Source organism: Silene latifolia, chromosome Y (genome assembly GCF_048544455.1).
Source record: "Silene latifolia isolate original U9 population chromosome Y, ASM4854445v1, whole genome shotgun sequence".
NCBI classification, from domain to species: Eukaryota; Viridiplantae; Streptophyta; class Magnoliopsida; order Caryophyllales; family Caryophyllaceae; genus Silene; species Silene latifolia.
In genome coordinates, this window is record NC_133538.1 from 249,361,290 (window position 1) to 249,369,906 (window position 8,617).

An 8,617-nucleotide genomic window follows, 5' to 3' on the forward strand; every position below is an offset into this window, starting at 1 on the left:
AACTAAAGCCGATCAGGTACCTAATATACTTCCTTATTTTTTTTTTTTTTTTTTTTTTGGGTAAGATCGGGGGTGTGTTCACCGCCAACTTCGACATGGTGCCATTGAATTGGTTAATTTTATTAGGTAAATAATGGGTCTGAAAAGGAGATGCAACTTGATGAGAAGACGGTGATGGAAAACAAAGATACATCCCCTTCAAGTCGGTTCCTGTTTTGATAAGGTATGCATGAAGTGTTTAATTAGTTAAATTTATATGAATGTTGAAGTTTGTGCAAAAATCGGCCCGAGACAGAAAAGCGTTTTTGCAAAATCTTTTGAATCTTTGAAGCGTTTTTGCAAAGATATATATAATAATGTATATGTATGTGTATATTCTTTAGGCCGTAAACAATAGGCCGTTATTCTTCTTGACCCTAATAGAATCGAAAAGCCACGTGCGTGTTGGCGGGGTCTCGTAGAAAACAAACCGCAAGCGAATGAAAGCGTAGTTCATGGCGAAAAACTTTTGCCGAATCATAGAATAGTAGAGATAACTACAGTCAATCCAGGCTATGAAAAATTTCCCACCTGTCCCGATTCGTGACGACATTACCATTCGGGAGATGCGCTTGGAAGTTTCATCCAATGGCACGATACTCACATCTACTTGGCGAAGATATCTCCGCCGCCTCCCGAGCAAATGGAAAGCGAGTTGGGGTTAGAAGAAATACCTTTATATATATATATATGTGTTACATTTTTAATTGTTGAATGTTTTTATATGTTAAATTTATATGTTATTTTTTTTTGTAGGGAACAAAAAAGGCGGCTTTGGCGGATAAGCCTAAGTCCACAGACATGCCAACAACCTCGACTTCACATCAACTTGATGAGGTATGTATTTAATTAACTTCTCCATTTTTTTAAAAATTAACCTCGCCCCTTTATTTATATTTTGTCTGTATTTATAAAAAGCATGGCAATTTTGTGTAGGGGACAAAAAAGACTGATAAGCCTAAGTCCCCAGTCTTACCTGCTACTACTACCTCATCATTGAAAGAGCAGGTTGACGAGGTATTTAATTAAGTACGCTTTTATTTTTATTACTCCAACTAGGATATGTTACCTTTGGATTTTTTATTATTTTAATTATCTATACTACATGTGTAGGTCTTGGTAGTAGCACCACATCAAAGACTCATTATTTCGCGGGCGTGAAAGTTAGGAGTATAAACTCCACAAAATATAAAGGGAAGGATTACATGCAAAAAGTAAGAACGGGGACGATGATGAGATCGTATGAGGAGGTGGCCATCGCATAGCCTCCGAGCAACCGATAATTATTCCGCTCGAGGAGGATATTCTAGGGGCTGAGCGCCATGCATCCATATCATGGGATCTGCTAGCCGTATATAATTTGCTGGACTAGACCAGATTGATGTCCAACACATATTTGTTTGGATGAAGTAAGTTTCTTAATAAATAATTTCATAGTCTAATATTTTGACTACTAGGTAGATAGTGTTTTAAATACCGGAATTAATACCGTAATAATGTAGGATATTGCAAACCAGAGTGATCCCCGAGAAGAATATTCCATCTGATCAATACGGATTCATGTGCCCCTTTGTTTTATCTTTATTTATTCCGGATTTCACGTTCGAACAACGGGTAGATTATATTGCTCAGCAATTGGCGACAACCAAGAAGCTGATTTTTGGCGTTTATAATGAAAAAGGGTAATAAACAAATTAATATTACGTTTCCCCCTACAATTGCATTTTCATAACTAATATATGTACTTGTTAATAATGATGATGTCTCTTGATGTAGGACTCATTGGGTGCTAGCGGCCATCATGCCGACAAAGAAAAAGTTTTACGGTTGGACTCTTTACATCATCAACCAAGCGAGACTTTTAAGCACTTGATTAAAATGTAAGTTTATAATACTGATTTATTTATAATAACATTTTCAATTTTTATTTATAGAAAAAAGCTCGTTCATATTTTTGCCCCTAAAAAAATTAGTTTCCGCCTCCTTTTTTATTTTTTAAAAAAAGGGCCTTTAAGAAGAAAAGAGCAAACGAGGAGGATCAACCCACGAACGATTCGATGTTGGCCCCGATTTTTTTACGATAATGGGGGTACGTGCTCAAATACAATAACATTAAGTGCAAAATCTGTGTTTAATACTAATACAATACCTAAAGTTCAAGATTCGATGTGAGCCTTTCTCTCGTCTTTTTTTTTATGTAATAATAGGCCCCTCGCCAGCCGGATAGCATACAATGTGGATACTACGCTTGTCGGTTCATGTTGGAGATTATTAGGCGAAGATATCTCGTTATTCCAGAAAGGGTTAGTAATAATTTAAACATGTGTTTATTACTTTTTTTAAATTAGAGCTAATGTTGTCTTGCAATTGTTGCTATATATACCATGATGTTGCTAATGTTGTCTTGCTTTCACGCTATATATACCATAATGTATTCTCTTTGTTTTTTCCGCAGTATGTAATCAACCAGTCACAACAGATTGAGCAATACTCAAGTATAGATATAGACGAGGTAAGAGACATGTGGGGCAACTACGTCTTAGAATATATATAGATAGAAATGCATGATACTATACTCACAGTTTAGATCAGCTTATTAGTAATTTTTTTGTTGAAGTTAGGGAATGATTAATTAGTTCATGTAAATTCAACTCCTTGTAATTATGTATATATATATATATGATCTTCTTTGTTGTATGTGGTTGAATTGAATCTATTGAGTTCGATGAACCCGGCTATGATTTATGTCTTTGGTATATGGTGTTGATATATGCAGGTTTTGAATGGCATGAAACAAATTTAATTTTTCAGAACATTAGGTGTACGTAATAAAAACGGTTACTAAAAAAAAACCGTTGTGAATGACATTTACAAATACCCGCGCATAATATTCAACAACAGGTTTTAATCAAAGAACCGTTGTTACTAACAATTTCAACAACGGGTATGTAACATAAACCCGTTGTCAAAAGACTTCATAATTTTGGAGGGAAAGTTACAACAACGGTTATACATACGACAACCGTTGTTATATTATTCCCTCCAAAATTTTGAAACACTTTCCACAACGGAGAACACCCAACAACAACGGCTTTTAACCGTGGTGAATACTTTAGACAACGGTTTCACTAAATAAGCAAACCGTTGTAAATACCTTCTACAACGGCCGCATTAACAACGTCCGCTTTTTTATTTTACAACGGTTTTTACCCGTTGTTATAGGTTGTATCTGTAGTAGTGAACTTTGCCTAATCGTGACAAAACTCGCAGCGGAGTAATAATATGTATAGTTTATAAAATAATAAATGTCTGAATAACTAGGTGATCTCTAGACACAGCTGTAGTCATCGCCCCAGTCCCATCCAGCATTCAGCACACTCCATGGACTAACGTAGTAGTCAACTGTTTCCATGAAGGAAACGTTAACATACATCAACAAAAACACACACACAAGTCAACCTAAATGAATATATAAATAAATAGGACTAACATGTGGAAGACACTAGTAATACTTGCATAATTAATAAGTATAACAAAAAGAAATAATAAAAGAGGAAGGACCTCACGTCCCCCAAGGCTCAAATCCCAATTAGTCACTTTATCTATCTCAAACTCGTGTCATAAGTGGTCTGTTGCCAAGGCTCTCATAGCCCAAGCTCAACCACACCATGTGGGCATGCCACGCCAGGTCCAGGGCCAACTTCTTACACCTTGTCCTACCTGTCCTATACGTCCAAAGTCCACGACTCTTCCACATCCCCGTGCATGGCCTATACAATCACATCTCTTCTCGCAACCACGTTGCTAATATCGTACCAATATCAATGCCGATTCGAGCCAACAATATTATGTCACAGTATGAATGTCAAATCATAATGCCAAGTTCCTTTTATAATTAATGATGAAACCATGCAAGATGAAATGTTATGATATGATATAATCATGTTGCCAAACTAACAAATGACATGCCAATGAGCTTATAACAATAACGAATAACCACAAAAAACACAACCAAACACATAACGAATCCCACAAACAAGTGTTGAGTAGCTAGCCTACCTTTTAGCAATTCCAAGCCAGCAATCCAAGCAAAGCAACTCAAAAAGCTTCTTTAATGATATCGTCACCTACTAGTCACTACAAATTCCATAATTAACCATAATGTAAATTATGTATAACGCATCACCTAAACCCTAGCTAACATGGTATAAACCCTGGCCGAGGTACTGATACGAACTTCATCATTGCATCTGAAATCCTTCATTCCATGCACACCTCTAGATGCAAGCTCGGTTGGTTTGCCCTTAAACTCGACCTTGAGAAAGCTTTCGATCGTCTTGAGTGGGATTTCATCTGCCTCTGTCTTCAAAAATCAAAAATTGACAACGACACCATCTCGCTTATCATGCACTGCATCTCCTCCTCCTCCACCCAGGTGACTCTTAATGGTACCCTCCTTCCAAGCTTCCTCCCCTCTAGAGGCATTAGGCAAGGGGACCCACTCTCCCCTTATCTCTTCATCTTGTGCATGGAAGCACTCTCAACCCTCATTCACCAATCTTGTGACGACGGCGATTGGTCTCCCTTCCCCCTGGGTAGAGGCGGAGTTTCCTTCTCCCACCTCCTCTTTGCTGATGATATTCTTCTTTTCGGAAGGGCCTCGGAAAGGAATTTGTGTGCCATCCAGGACACCCTCCACGCCTTCTGCTCCTCATCAGGACAAAAGATCAACTTAATTAAAAGCAAACTCCTCTTCTCTAAGCACACCTCTCCTTCCCAGATTGATATGTTTGAAACCGCCCTTGGCATTAAAGCCACCGCTAACCTTGGCACCTACTTGGGTTTTCCTCTCAAAGGGACCAAACCTAAGAAGGCTGACCTTCAACACATTGTTGATGCGATCCAATCAAAACTTGCTAGCTGGAAAGCCAACTTCCTAACCAAAGCCGGGAGACTTTGCCTCATTAACTCCACTATTAGTGCCATCCCCTCTCACTCCATGCAATGCATTCGCCTCCCCTCCTCCATTCTTGGGGATATTGATAGGATTACAAAATCCTTCCTCTGGTCGGGATCCTCCTCCAAGAAACTTCACCTCTCCAATTGGGACCTTGTTACCCTGCCCCTGTCCCACGGGGGCTTAGGCATTAAGGCCGCTCGCCCTCTTAATGACGCCTACTCTACCAAGCTCAGCTGGAACCTCCTTCTCAATAAGAACTCTCCCGCCTCTGCGGCTATCCAAAGCAAGTACCCAACCCTTTCTTCCTACTCCTTCCTTAAGGGCTCGCACATATGGAAAAATGTGGGCTTGGGCCTCCCCCTCCTCCGGAATCATACCATTTGGTCTATTGGTGACGGCGATTCGATCTGTCTCTGGACTGATTGTTGGTCCTCCCTTGGCCCCCTTCGAAGCATCATCCACGGCCCCCTCTCCGCTGCTTCATCTAAAGCTAAACTTAGGACTATCATCTCCAATGGTGCCTGGGCACTTGATAACCTGGACTTTGTCCTTCCTACCGATCTGTCTAACACTATCCTCGCCATCCCCCCCTTCCTTCCGCCCGCTGCCCGACCTCCTTACCACCCGGCCTCGCACCTAGAGATAAGTTCTCGGTTGGCTCGCTTACTCCTCCCTCATTAATTTGAATAACCGCCCACCCTCCCTCACCCCTACCCTCGATCGGATGCGGGACCTCCCTACCCTCCCAAAAATCAAGTTCTTTCTTTGGCTTGTGTGGTGGGATAAGTTGCCGCATAATAAGACTCTTTTTAAAAGAACCATCCTCCCCTCCCCGGCTTGCCTCCTGTGCCCCAATCCTTCCCTCGAGGAATCCTCTATCCACATTCTTCGAGATTGTAGTACTGCTACCTCTATTTGGACTCTCCACAATGTCGATCAATCTTTCTTCTCTCTTGAACTCCAGCCTTGGATCCATAAAAACTGCACTTCTCGCAACCCGTCTTGGGCTACTCTCTTCTCCTTTGTTCTCTGGCGTCTCTGGATCCAGAGGTGCGATTCTACCTTCAAAGCTACCCTCCCTAGGCCGCCCCACTTGTTTTGTGATGCCACGAACAACCTTGCCCAGTCTTGGACCTCTGCCTCGTCTCCTAGCTCTCTTCCCTCCTCACCCGGGTCTACCTCTGCCTCTTACTACCCTTGTAGTTGGGCCCTTCCCCCGCCTTGTTGGTTCAAAATCAACGTTGATGCGGCTTTCTCCCTCCTTAATTCTTTAGCTTGTATTGGGTGTGTGATTAGGAACGACATAGGATCCTGGGTTCGGGGTTGGTCTAGACGGTTTCTTGCCCCCTCCCCTTTTGTTGGGGAGGTCTTAGCCATTAGAGAGGGTCTTAGGGCCGGCCTTGAGTCTATGGATCGTTTTATCATTGCTTCGGATTGCCTTAATGCGGTTACTTCTATTTTGAGTAAGGCTCAGCCTTGTGGTCAATTTGCTAATGTTATTCTTGAGTGTAGGGATCTCTTGGATAGCTCCCCCCGCTTGAAGATTGTTTTTGAAAAAAGATCGGCTAATGCTGTTGCGGATGCTCTTGCCAAAGTTGGTTCAGTCGACAGTAGCTCTAGTAATGGTTGTATTAATTGGGACGTTGCTCCCCCTTTCGTTCTTCGCCTTTGTACTAGTGACTTTGTTGCGGCTATCGAACCGCTTCCCCCCGACCCCCCCCTGATTCCTGTGTACTCTTGTGTACTCTTGTTCTCTTGATTTTATTTATGCACTTCTTTCTCCAAAAAAAAAAAAAACAACACCACACTAGGGCTGACAACCCCACGTGAATCACAACCTAGGTCTATATGGCCTAGGTCAGTCCAATTACGATGCAAATGATGAATTAAGACAAGTTTATGTGCTTTACTATGATTATACAATAATTTAATTCCGTCTTAAAGGGAATTATCACAATAAACCAAAACCCACAATTCTAACAACCTAGGGCAAATTCTTTAACATAAAAAGATGTAAACTTGCTATAAATTTACAACTAATTAAAGTAAGTAATTTAGATTTACTTACAAATTACCAAGAATAAAGATTAGAAAAACCCGTCTCAGATCCACGAAAATCGCGCCCCTTCTCTCTCTCTCTCTCTCTCTCTCTCTCTCTCTCGAAATTAGGGTTTGTCTGTGTGTATAGAATGTGAGCAAAAGTGTTTAGAAGCGGATGTGAGGGGGTATATATAGTTATTAAGTCTAGGTCAATTAGGAAAGACTATAAAACAAGTGAAATCTCGCGGAACTGACAGTAAGTCGATCGACAGGTTACTTTAGTCGATCGACTAAGCCTTCTAGCGCAACTCAGTTTTGCGCAGCTAATTCAAACGACTGCCATTTCTTCGTTACTTATCGGAATGAAGCTTGTGACCATGCGTTGGAAAGCTAAGACAATAAGCTTTCACCTCTAAGTTAAATCACCCCAAATGGAGCACCAAAACTCTAGATATAATAATTTGAAGTTGACTCTTATACTAGCGACCATAATTCCAACTTACTACTTAGACGACTCACTACTTCGACGCACATAGGATCTCATAACCTTAAAATGACGAGTATTACAAGAAGGCAAAGCTTGATCATATCTCTTAAAATGACTCGTCTAATAAGTTTTTCTATGCCATGATACAGGAAAGGAGAGCCCAGCAAATAATTGGACAAGTAAAAGACAGGAATGAGCAAGACAGAATTGGGCTTGATAATGTAGAGCATGCTTTTATTGAATACTATGAGCACCTACTTGGAAAAGATACTTCTATTGATCTCCTAGATGTGAATTTCATTCAGCAAGGACCATGTGTACAAGTTGCTGAATATGAGGGCCTTACCAAGCCAATTGGGCAAGCTGAGATAAGGGAAGCTCTTTTTGAGATAGGATCAGACAAAAGTCTAGGGCCAGATGGTTTCTCTTGTGCTTTCTTCAAAGCCTCTTGGGATTATATGGGCTTGGACTTCTGTAATGCTGTTTAATCATTATTTAAAACTGGGAGGATGTGTAAGCAAGCCAATGCTACACTGATAACACTAATCCCTAAGAAAAATGTTAGCTCTTTTGTGCTTGACTATAGACCTATCTCTTGCCGCACTACTCTCTATAAGACCATTAGTAAAATCCTCACTAAGAGACTGAGGCCTCTCCTCCCTGACCTTATAGGGCCTGAACAAGCTGCTTTTGTTTAGGACAGGAGTATCCACGAAAACATCATGCTTTCCCAGTCTTTGGTAAAGGGTTATGGTGGGAAATACTTGACCGCAAGATGCCTTATAAAGGTTGACATAAAGAAAGCCTTTGACTCCTTGCAATGGGAGTTCATTGAAAATATGCTCAGTGCTCTAAGATTTCCACCTCAGTTCATTACCTGGATAATGGGTTGCATTTCCTCACCCTGGTTCTCTCTGAAAATTAATGGTAGTATTCATGGGTTTTTTCAGGGGAGGAGTGGAGTCAGGCAAGGTGACCTATTGTCCCCTACCTGTTTGTTTTAAGTATAGAAATCCTTTCAAGATATCTTAGGCAACTCTACTTGCAACAACATGTATCTTATCATCCTAAATGCTCCAAGCTTCACCTAA